The sequence below is a fragment of the Salvelinus sp. IW2-2015 genome, linkage group LG20 (assembly GCF_002910315.2).
Source record: "Salvelinus sp. IW2-2015 linkage group LG20, ASM291031v2, whole genome shotgun sequence".
NCBI classification, from domain to species: Eukaryota; Metazoa; Chordata; class Actinopteri; order Salmoniformes; family Salmonidae; genus Salvelinus; species Salvelinus sp. IW2-2015.
Genome location: NC_036860.1, coordinates 30038079 through 30050772, shown reverse-complemented (window position 1 = coordinate 30050772; position 12694 = coordinate 30038079). Strand labels below are relative to the sequence as shown.

At 45.0% G+C, this 12694-nt stretch overlaps 1 pseudogene; it reads left to right on the top strand.

Moving 5' to 3' along the window:
• Window positions 1-1303: 1303 nt before the first annotated feature.
• Window positions 1304-12325, top strand: LOC139029421 (hepatic and glial cell adhesion molecule-like; annotated as a pseudogene).
• Window positions 12326-12694: the final 369 nt, after the last annotated feature.

Here is a 12694-nt window from a genome sequence, read left to right as displayed (position 1 = left end):
GCGAGGGCCAGCCAACAAGAGCATACAGRTCGCAGTGGCCGCGGCTTGGTTGGGTAATTTTTCGGAGGACGCACGGCTCTTGACCTTCGCCTCTCCCGAGTCCGTAAGGGAGTTGCAGCGATGGGACAAGACTGTAACTACCAATTGGATACCATGAAATTGGGGAGAAAATAGGCCCGCAAGACATATTTTTTATGTCTCGTGTGCCGGATTGAAGTGGCTTCTTGACACAATGCCTGCTTAACCCAAAAGCCAGCCGCACCAATGTGACGGAGGAAACACCGTACACCTGCCGACCGTGTCTGCGTGCAATGCACCCGGCCCACCACAGGAGTCGCTAGAGCATGATGGGACAAGGAAATCTTGGCCTCCCWAACCCTCTGCTAACCCAGACATCACTGGACCAATGGTGCACCGCCTCATGGGTCTCCCATGCACGGCCAATGTGACACAGCCTGGGATCRAACCCGGGTCTGTAGTGACCCCTCAAGGACTTCGATGCAGTGTCTTAGACCACTGTGCCACTCGGGAGGCCGCTGAAAAAAGATTTGAACAAACAATTGGTCCCMCAAAAAATGCGTCCCTCCGTTTAATTTCAAAATCCCGATGTGGCCCTCAAGACAAAAAGTTTGCCACCCATGCCCTAACCCTAATCCTAACCTTAACCCTAACCCTAACCCTAACCCACTACCTAACCCTAACCACTAACCCCTTACCMTGGTAGTCTATTGGTTAGAGTGTTGGACCAGTAACTGAAAGGTTGCTGGACCAAATACCTCAGCTGAAGGTAAAAATCTGTTTCTGCTCCAGAGCAGAACAACAGTTCCCCGGGCGCCAAAGATGTGGATGTCGATTACGGCAGCCCCCCGCACCTCTCTGATTCAGAGGGGTTGGGTTAAATGCGGAAGACACATTTCAGTTGAATGCAGTCAGTTGTTCAACTGACTAGGTATCCCCCTTTCCCTAAATTGTAACCCTAAGCTTAAAATAGCCTTTGTCCATGTGGGAAATGTCCCACGAGGGCAAATTTTCCTTGTTTTCTATCCTTTTGGGGATTCTAGGTCCCCACAAGGATAGGAGAACCAACCAACCACCCCCCCACCCCCCACCACAACACACACACACACACACACACACACACACACACACAACACACACACACACACCACACACACACACACACACACACAGTTCAAAGTCACACACACACACACACACACACACACACACACACACATCACTCTGTCTTGCCTGCTGGTGTGTTGCTTTGTTGTGCAGTGCACCCAGTCCTAGTGGAGCCCTGCCTTGGAGGAATGGCTGTGCGCTCTCTGGGGGACGTGGCCAGAGTGGACAAATCATGCTAATTGTCTGGGACAGAAACGGAGTGCTAAACCCAAGATGAAGGCAGAGAGAGAGGCTCTCTCAGAAGCCATAGCCGCTCCTCAACTTTTGCTGCTCTGGTGTCTCCTTGTTTTGTCCCAGTCAGGTAAGGGAAACTTTCCCCTGTTTTTGGGAAACACATCTGTGCTGACTTAAAGCAATGTGTAGTGTACACTTGCAAGGCAATGTGGGTGGGAGGTATTTAGAATGGAGTGGACAAGTAAACGGTTTCTGACTGAGAGATTTGTTTGTCTGATAGGTTGGACACATACATTTTGTGTTTTTCATATTCTACTTGCAAGAACATGTTCAATTATGCCTACTTTTTCCATGTCAAACAAGCAAATAAACGTTTCCTTATTATATATTAGCTTACACTGAGTGTACATAACATTCCTTTGGTTTCCTTTGGTCTCTACTGAGTTAGATACATTTTTTGCACGTTATCTGTGGAACAATCTTCAAAATGTTCTTAAATGTGATGTTTTGGTGCCTCAGAAAGCTGATTGAGTACGTTATTACTGATGAATGTTTTTTTTATTTTTATGAACGTGTTTTTCTTTCTGCTTGCATTTTCTATTTATATTTTGATGTGTGTATTTTCTGTAATTTATGACATGTAGGGTTCATCTGTAAAAGAGACCTCGGTCTCAGTATGACTCCCTGATAAAATAAAGATGAAACAAATCAAAAATAGGAACCCCTGCTTTTTCCATGACAGAGACTGACCAGGTGAATCCAGTTGAAAGCTATGATCCCTTAACGATGTCACTTGTGAAATCCACTTCAATCAGTGTAGATGAAGGGGAGGAGGCAGGATTAAAAAAATATTTTTAAGCCTTGAGACAATTGAGACATGGATTGTGTATGTGTGCCATTCAGAGGGGGAATGGGCAAGGCAAAAGAATGAAGTGCCTTTGAATGGGGTATGCAGCACAGAAGGCTGCTGAAGGGAGAACGGCATCAAATACCTGGAAACCATGTGTTTGATGCATTTGTGAGACACTCTTATCCAGAATAACTTACAGTAGAGTGCATACATGTTCATATTTGTTTGTTGTGGTCCCCAATGGGAATCGAACCCACAACCCTGGCATTGCAAGTGCCATACCAACTGAGTCACACAGAACCATTCCACTAATTCCTCTCCAGTCGTTACCATGAGCCCGTTCTCCACAATTAAGGTGCCACCAACCTCCTGTGGTATGCATGTAGGTGCCAGGCACACAGGTTTGAGTGTGTCAAGAACTGCAAWGCTTCTGGGTTTTTCACGCTCAACAGTTTCCCATGTGTATCAAGAATGGTCCACCACCCAAAGGACATCCAGCCAACTTGACACAAATGTGGGAAGCATTGGAGTCAACATGGGCCAGCATCYATGTGGAACGCTTTTGACACCTTGTAGAGTCCATGCCCCCCTGAGGGCAAAAGGGGGTGCGACACAATATTAGGAAGGTGTTCATAATGTTTGTACACTCTGTGTATTCTCATTCAATCTGACTGCACAATGCCACACAGTACATTTCTTTATATTATTAATCCTAAATTACTAGAAAAACATTTTGTAGTCAAGCTGGTGACACTCATAAAACAACAATCTGTGGATTTAAAAATTGATGAAGATATATTATTTGTCAGAAAGCAGTCACAATAGGACCCAGAAAAAGTCCTGGAGTAAAATGTACTTTCAATGGACATTCTCCACTGAGAATTATTATTTTTGTCCAGGATGGCTTAATCTGGGTTTGGGAAACCGGCCCACAAGGTTTAGACTTTAACGAGTTTAAGTGTTTGTATTTGACCTCTGTAGAGCCCATGTGGGCACTACATTACTCAAATGTCTTCCGGTTGGTTTAGCAGGTTAGCCAAAGTCCTCCACCAGTATGAATGGTGATGTCATGGAGCCAAACTGCTCTGTGAGAATGGCACAATCAGAGGATCCTCCAAGCAGAGAGGATCATGGTGAAAGGGCAGATGTTGGTTGGTGAAGGACCTGAGCTCAGGGTATTGAGGTACAACCTAGAAACATAAAAGGGAAGATATACGAAGAATCTATACTTTTGTAAATATATAATTCTAACTTTACATGAGATATATAAAAAAGGTGTGAAGACACAAGCATAGAAAGAGGTGCGATTGTGTTGTCATCAGCAGAATCACTGGGGTCCTCTGTCTCCGGGCTCAGCCAATCGGGGATCTCATGTTGCTCTGAGGGCTCTTTTCATGGACTGCCAGGGAGGAAGTTGGTCCAAACAATCGCCACTTTTGTCAGCTTATCCCAGCGGTCCAAGAGAACTGTGAGCCGTTACCACGGTGATGCAGTGCTGCCACGCAGGCTCGCTTCAGCACACTCTGCCCCAATGGAGGAAGGGGCCCGGTGCCCACAGTCGAGTCATCAGCAGCCTACCGCCCACAACAACAGCCAGCAGAGCTAGATACAGTCATTTGGCTCTCACTTTATTAGCCCACTCTGAACACATACTGCAGGCTATTTCCCTCACAGAGAATAAACCTCTGGTCAATGAACTCAGAAAGTATTGCTGCAAAATCTGTTGGCCATAAATTAGACTGTTTGAGATATGCTGTTGAAATAGCTAAGGGGCTGAGAGGAGGAAGCTTAGCATATGCCTGGACAATGACCTGTAACGATGAATAGAAGCATGCCACTCAATCGAAGACCGTCGAGTTATGGCTGGGATGGTGGTACTGGTGTGGAGATTGTGGACAGTCCAATATTCTTCAGAACACTAACATTCACAGAGTAATGGCATAGGAAAGGCAGTACGTTTCCATTAAGAAGTGGGCCAAGTCTCCTTGGGTAAAGCTTATTGTTGGTTTGCTACTAGGCCTATTTAAAAGGCACTTCTAGCAACCTGAAGTGGCATTGCAGCTAGGATACACCTGTGCCCTATTGCGGTGTAATGTGTCAGTTAATCTGTCTCACATGCATGTAAGTTACATTAGTGTAAACTGAGACTCTAATCTGATAAGATAAAGAATACAAATATGAATATAAATATGCTAAATATAATATGTATGGTGGTGCTTACACATGTTCCAGGAGACAATAACCTGAATAAATTGACTAGATACAATAAGGTGGATCTCATACATCCAGTCTGTTCCATCTCCTCTATGACTAGGAAGTGTCGAGGGGGTCAACATCACCAGCCCTGGCTCCCTGATCCGGGGGACGTTGGGCGGGGAGGCACTCCTCTCCGTCCGCTACAGCAGCTCCAGCCCCGACGCGCCTGTCATCAAGTGGCAGCTGAAGAGGGACGACAAGCCTGTCACCGTGGTCCAGTCCATTGGCACCGAGATCATTGGGAACCTGAGGCCAGAGTACCGGGACCGCATCCTGGTGTTTGAGAATGGCACCCTCCTGCTCCACAACCTCAAGCTCTCGGACGAGGGAACCTACGAAGTGGAGATTTCAATCACGGATGATACATTCACTGGAGAAGGGAGTATCGACCTAACTGTGGATGGTAGGTGGTTCATAGTGTAAGTAAGTAAGCCTTGGAAAAGTAAGCCTTGTCCATGCCAGAATGGACCATAGGGTAGTAGCCTATGTCCTTATTCTGTAGCGTGAGGCAGTTTGATATACAAGTACACCCACTGGACAGGATGCTAGTCCATTAGGTCCTGCACCTTATCCCTAATCCATCTCTTTAATGCTGAGTGTCAAGCAGAGGCATCGAGTACCATTTTTGGAGTCTTTGGTATGACTCTACCAATTTCAGGGTGGACACTAAGGTCACTAAGTTGGTTGGTGAATAGTCCTCTATGACATGATTTGCATTAAAGAGGCACTGCTTGCAGGGACTTCTGGCATTGTCTGTGATACAACCAAAAGCTTTTTGCCATTTTTGTTTATATTTCTCATTTATATGACTGGGCTGAATTGCATGAATTTGCTGAATTTGTGTGAATAGGCTGAATTGTCAAGGAAAGTGCAAGGGACAGTAGCCCAAACAGTGTTGTTCCTGTCAAGTCATTGTCGCATGGGTCACCTGAGAAGGGTCACCTGAGAAGTTGTCCATGTACATTAGCTCACGCGTGACACATTTTTTTTTTACCATCGTATCAGCATAACCTTTGACCCTGAACGAACAAGAGATCCTAATCTTTTCATTGGGGTACTTCAGAAACATGTGTGACCACTATGCTTCTTCTCCATAGAGCCCATATCCAGGCCTTATGTCCACATGGAGGCCTCCTCAGTGCTGGAGCTCAGCGAGCACTTTACCCTCAACTGCTCCCACGACAATGGAACCAATGCCAAGTACAGCTGGCAGAAAGGCGGTAAACCGCTGACCAATGAGACGCGCCTGCAGTTGTCACCTGACCAGAAGCTCTTGACAATCGTGCGGGTGCTGATGGTGGATGATGACATCTACGGCTGCGTGGTGGAGAACCCTATTGGCAGCATGAAGAGCCTGCCCATTAAACTCACTATCTACAGTAGGCTTAACAGTGGTACTATAGGCTTGAACCAGTGGCAATTTAAAGCCACAATCTGCAATCTGGTTTTCTGTAAAATGGCAGCCCCACCACTTGCTTTGCTATAAAGTTGAGGGATGAAATTTAGCTAACTCCTGTAATACTCTCGCACTCTCTAACCCATGAAATAGGCTTCTTTAGTATGTACTCACTAAGTAAAATTGAAGTTATTTTCAGAATTTCATCTCAGAGCGCTTTCTTAGGCGTACCAGTCAGTGGTTCAAGCCTAGGGCATGAAACAAATACTTCACTGAAAAGCAAGTCCTTGTACTTTAGGGAAGGGGTGAATAAAGGCAAATGCAAATCATAGATAGCTTCTGTAAAAGAAAATAAACCCAAAGCCCTCACGCTAGAGGGGAAAAAAACATCATTGTAATATACCATTAGCAAACAGACAATGCGTGGGAGGGAAGTCGATCACTGGCTATACATACAGTACATGACTACATCACAGAGACATGAGTGTGTACGTGGGAGGACGGGGGAGAAAGTACATACTGTAATTCTGCTTGAACATACTGTTAAGTACCTCTCCTGTGACATTTATCTTCCTGTGTGGTTACCACCCAAATAGTACCGTATTCCCTATATAGTGCACTACTTTTGACCAGAGCCCTATGGGCCCTGGTCAAAAGTAGTGCACTGAATAGGGAAACAGGTGCCATTTGGGACACAGACTGTGACACTGCTATCCTCTTGACCCTCCTATGTTCCCCCCACAGGGAGGAGTTCCCTCTACATCATTCTCTCCACCGGGGGTATTTTTCTCCTCATCACCTTGGTTACAGTATGCGCCTGCTGGGGGCCGTCCAAGAAGTAAGAACTGGCTTATTGATGGTTGTCTCACTCGCTACATGTTTCTGGATGCTTCTCTGTCTGTACATCAAATCAAATCAAAGTTTATTTGTCACGTGTGCCGAATACAACAGGTGTAGTAGACCTTACAGTGAAATGCTTACTTACAGGCTCTAACCAATAGTGCATAAAAGGTATTASGTGAACAATAGGTAGGTAAAGAAAGAAAACAACAGTAAAAAGACAGGCTATATACAGTAGCGAGGCTATAAAAGTAGCGAGGCTAAATACAGACACCGGTTAGTCAGGCTGATTGAGGTAGCATGTACACGTAGATATGGTTAAAGTGACTATGCATATATGATGAACAGAGAGTAGCAGTAGCGTAAAATAGTTTTTTTTGGGGGTGGTGGGTGGGACACAATGCAGAGAAGGCCGGTTAGCCAAATAATTTAATTGTATATTTTGTGATCATAATAATATATTAGGTATTGTGACGATATGTGTGGGGCACTGGTGGTTGGCCCAATTGAGGTAGTATGTAACATGAATGTATAGTTAAAGTGACTATGCATATATGATAAACAGAGAGTAGCAACAGCGTAAAAGAGGGTTGGGGGGGGGGGGCACACAATGCAAAAGGGTCCGTAGGTTGTAGCCATTTGATTACCTGTTCAGGAGTCTTATTGGCTTGGGGGTAAAAATTGTTAGAAAGGCCTTTTTGTCCAACTTGGCACTCCGGTACTACCCGCTTGCCATGCAGAGTAGTAGAGAGAACAGTCTATGACTGAGGTGACTGGGGGTTCTTTGACAATTCTTAGGGCCTTCCTCTGACACCGCCTGAGTGTAGAGTCCTGGATGGCTGCAAGCTTAACCCCAGTATTGCTTCTGGAACGTACCGCACTTTACCCTCTGTAGTGCCTTGCAGTCAGAGGCCGAGCAAATTGCCGTACCAGGCATGTGATGCAAACCAGTCAGGGATGGCTCTCGATTGTTGCAGCTAGAACCCTTTGAAGATCTTCAGGACCCATGGCAAATCTTTAAGTTTCCTGAGGGGAATAGCCTTTATCGTGCTCTCTTCACGACTGTCTTTGGTGTGTTTGGGACCAGATAGTTTTGTTGTTGATGTGGACACAAAGGAACTCTAGGCTCTCAACTTTGCTCCACTACAGCCCCGTCGATGAAAATGGGTGCGTGCTCGGTCCTCCTTTTCCTTAGTCCACAATCATCTCCTTAGTCTTGGTTACATTGAGGGATAGTTGTTATTCTGGCACCACCCGGCCCGGTCTCTGAACTCCTCCCTAAGGCTGTCTCTCCTTGTCGGTGATCAGGCCTAACCACTGTTGTTTCGTCTGCAAACTTTTTTTTTTACTTAAAAAAAAAAAAGAAAAAACTTTTTTCTCCCAATTTCGTGGTATCCAATTGTTAGTAATTACTATCTGTCTTATCGCTACAACTCCCGTACGGGCTCGGGAGAGACGAAGTCGAAAGCCATGCGTCTCCGAACACAAAACCCAACTGCTTCTTAACACAGCGCGCATCCAACCAGAAGCCAGCCGCACCAAACGTGTCGGAGAAACACCGTGCACCTGGTGACCTTGTAACGCGCCACTGCGCCCGCGCCCCACAGGAGTCGCTGAGTTGGCAATGGACAAGGATATCACCTACCGGTCAAACCCTCCCTACCCCGGACGACGCTAGGCCAATTGTGCGTCACCCCACGGGACCGGCCGCGACCACTCTATTCCATAGATGTAAATTAGCAATTTTATCTGCAAAAGTATTACAAGCCATACTAGCTGATTTCAGCTATGGCAAAAGAGGTTTGACAGAACCCACCAAAAATTGCAATTTTTGTTTGTTAGCCGGAACCAGTGTAGAGAGAGTGACAACAGCTGAAATGGGGAACTGTAGTGCAGAGCAAAGCATCACAGCCCTACGGTCATGACCTTAACTGCAAAAAACTACAGGTGTAGACCTTACCATGAAATGCTTACTTACAAGCCCTTAACTAACAATGTCGGAGGAAACACCGTGCACCTGGCGACCTTGGTTAGCGTGCACTGCGCCCGGCCCGCCACARGAGTCGCTGGTGCGCGATGGGACAAGGATATCCCTACCGGTCAAACCCTCCCTAACCCGGACGACGCTAGGCCAATTGTGCGTCACCCCACGGACCTCCCGGTCGCGGCCGGCTGCGACAGAACCTGGGCGCGAACCCAGAATCTCTGGTGGCACAGCTAGCGCTGCGATGCAGTGCACTAGACCATTGCGCCACCCGGGAGGCCTCGTCTGCAAACTTAATGATGGTGTTGGAGTCGTGAAGGGGAATGAGCACGCACCCCTGGGGAGCTCCAGTGTTGAGGATCAGCGTGGCATATGTGTTGCTACCTACCCTCACCACCTGRGGACGGCCCGTCAGGAAGTCCAGGATCCAGTGGCAGAGGGAGGTGTTTAGTCCCAGGATCCTTAGCTTATTGATGAGCKTTGAGGGTACTATGGTGTTGAACGCTGAGCTGTAGTCAATGAATAGCATTCTCACGGTCCTATGGTCGGGGGAATACAGTGAGAAGAGTGGTAAAAAGGCAGAAGCATATCGATAGTCAATTTCTTTAAGGCCCACAAGACTCAAAAGACTCATTTGAAGGTCCCCGGTACCAGTTAAAAAAACTTATGGAAGTATATATGTAGATAGTTTAGTGCCTAAAATAAGGGAATAAATACATGTTAAAAAAAATCCTGATCTTTCTTATATCTCTCAGATATAGGACTGACACTACAAAACAAAGTTCCTTTCGATTTTTTGGGGGGGGGGGTCTATCTGTTGTTCCATGTACTGAATCTGTTATTCAATGTGTTTCTATTGGCTAATAGCAGTAATGCCTAATAAAATGTTTATCTAATAATTTTTGTATATATTTGTTTGATACATTAAGGGCTCTTAAAATAAATACAAAAATGAAAGAGCTAAATTATCCCTTTGGTATGACCATCTTAAAACAATTCCATATGTTAGCTTATACCCCCCCCCCACCCCCCCCCCCACCCCTGGCTTAGACTCTAACACCTTGTCCAAACGGCTGCGCGCGTGCACCATCGTGCGCTATAGTGCATGAATTTAACTTCCCCCCCACACAAACGCGATCACGACACGCAGGTTAATAATCAAAACAAACTCTGAACAATGACATTAATTTGGGGACAGATCGAAAAGCATTAAACATGTATGGTAATTTAGCTAGTTAGCTTGCACTTGCTAGCTAACGTTAATTTGTCCTATTTAGCCAGCTTGCTGTTGCTAGCTAATTTGTCCTGGGATATAAACATTGAGTTGTTATTTTACCTGAAATGCACAAGGATCTCTACTCCGACAATTAATCCACACATAAAACGGCCAACGAATCGTTTCTAGTCATCTCTCTCCTTTCCAGGCTTTTTCATCGTTTAAATTATATGGTGATCACATCTAAACTTTTCATTGTATTACCACGACTACCGCAAAACAGTTCGTCTTTCAATCCACCCACGTGGGTATAACCAATGAGGAAATGGCACGTGGGTACCCTGCTTCTTATAAACCAATGGGGAGATGGCACGTTGGGTACTGCTTCTATAAACCAATGAGGAGATGGAGAGAGGCAGACTTTGCAGCGCGATCTGCGTGTGGGTGCAATAATTGAATAACATGATTTCAACATTTATTTTTGCGACGGTCGCGCACGCGACGTGTGTCTGGTCTGGTCAGCATGTAAAGGGTTTAACAGTTGTATACTGTATCATTTTAGCCACAGTTTAATCTCACATATATTGTATGTTATTATGCAGAGAACGTCAGAAACGGCAAATGAAGCCAGAGGTTGGCAGGGCTGCCAAGGCATTTTAATAGAACACCCTGATTATTCCCAAATCAATCATGCAGGTAAGAAAACTAATAATAATTTTATTTATATTTCCATATATTCATAATAATAAAATAAAAAAATGTGTGCTGCACCAAAGGTGTTCATCCAATGTCTTTTTCATCCTGTTCAGTTAGATTTTACAAAACTTATGACTGAACATGAATGCAAGAATCCCGTGGCACTCTACATCCTCAAAAAGGTAACTCTCTAAGTAACAAAAAAAAGATGCAAAGCTGTCACATCAGTATCTGACTCAAAACATAACTAAATAAACCCTTGTCTGAATAAATGTTCATTTATTAAATCGATAAAATGGCGAGAGATACTGTGGGTTTGTACATTTTATTATTTCTCAACTCTCATTCAGCTTGTTAGGATGACTACAATATCTCAATTAAGAATATAATACAGCCACTACACCTTTGGTATTGTTTGGACCTGTTTAGAGAGCATTATTGCTAATGAGATTTGACCCATTCATATCCTGCCATTACCCCCTGTGATGCTACGTGTGTGTGTGTGTGTGTGTGTGTGTGTGTGTGTGTGTGTGTGTGGTGTGTGTGTGTGTGTGTGGTGTGTGTGTGTGTTGTGTGTGTGTGTGTGTTGTGGTTGTGTGTGTGGTGTGAGTGGAGTATTGACTTGGTTTTCCCTCTTTGTAGGATCCCTCAGGAAGACCATGACTCACCCGGCAACATAGGCCTGGGCCTCCCCTCTGTACCACCTAGAAGCCCTCCCAGCTACAGCAGCTCCCTGCCCCCCTCCTCACACTCCCCTGACCCCCTGCCCGCCCTTTCGCAGGTACCCTCGCAACCCCAGTCAGCTCCCCCCCTTCACATCACAACAACAAGGTGCAGAGCAAAACCTCCACCCCCTCCCCACCCCGCACTCGAAGCTCCAGGCGCATGTTCCGCACCCCAGTGGGCATACTGCCTGCCCCTCAGTTGGAAGAGCCCACCCCCATACTGGAGAGCAACAGCACCACTCAGCCCTGATTGTCTATATGCAAGTCCCGGAGAGATGCAGTGTGTGCAAGCTTTTGTTTCAGCCCAGCACTAACACATCTGGCCTAGATTTAAGACCATGATTAATTGAAACAGGATCGTATTCATAGGCACCAAAGGGAACAAACTGGACATTAMATTTCTTTTTTCGTTGCAAAATGATTTAAAACAGTTTATTTTCAGTGCCCTAATGAATATGACCCTGGTGTGTTGAAGCTGGGCCAGGAAAAAAAGATTCCACACACTGTGGCCCCTGTGGTCCATGCCTTGGAGCTGCAGAGAGATGTGTATATTTCTGTATGTTCACATGGTGACTGTATGTATGTAAATATGTTTTTATGACGTGATAGTGCAGTAATGTTTGTCAAAGAACCCAACACAGCACTTTAATATTATCTCCACAATGAGTTTGTAAATACACTGTCATCCTCCACAACTGTATGGGTCAGTTGAGTTTTTAAGTTCTGACACGTTAGCCAATTTGTTTGTTACATTTCATTATGTCCCATTCTTAAGACCTAAACTGTACAATGTATAAAACCTCTCTTTGAAGGTACCAGTTTCTTGTTAGTACATTTTGTATGGAGTGGATGTTTGTAATTGAACTACTAATTGTCTGTGTACTTGGTATCATAGTTGAATAATCATTCAATATTTGTTTTCCTTTGTCTAGATTCATAGAATTGTTAAGAAAATCAAAGGATGCATTGTACATATCAGTAGAGATGTTCAATAAAGGTACGAGGAAGAAATATTTGTTGTCATTTCTAAATTTGTTTCACTTAAAGTTAAACTTTAGGSAAAGTTTGAATGTTTCAGACACTTTGTCCTCAATATTGTTGGTTTGTATGTTCAGGCGACTCGAGGCGAGCATGCATTTGGGTTTCTTCAGACAGTCATCGTGGTCGACATCAATGCCATCTCTTCATCTCTGTTCACAGGGAATGTTTGTGCCCTGCAATAAAACAGAGGGGACACACTTTCAACACAGTACACGCTTTATGTAACTTGTTCCTTTTTGTCTAATGCTCATCATTCTGTTCTCAAACACACAGAGAGAATCTGTTTGCTGATTCACAGTTTCACCAAGAGGACAAAAGCATGCCTGTTCAG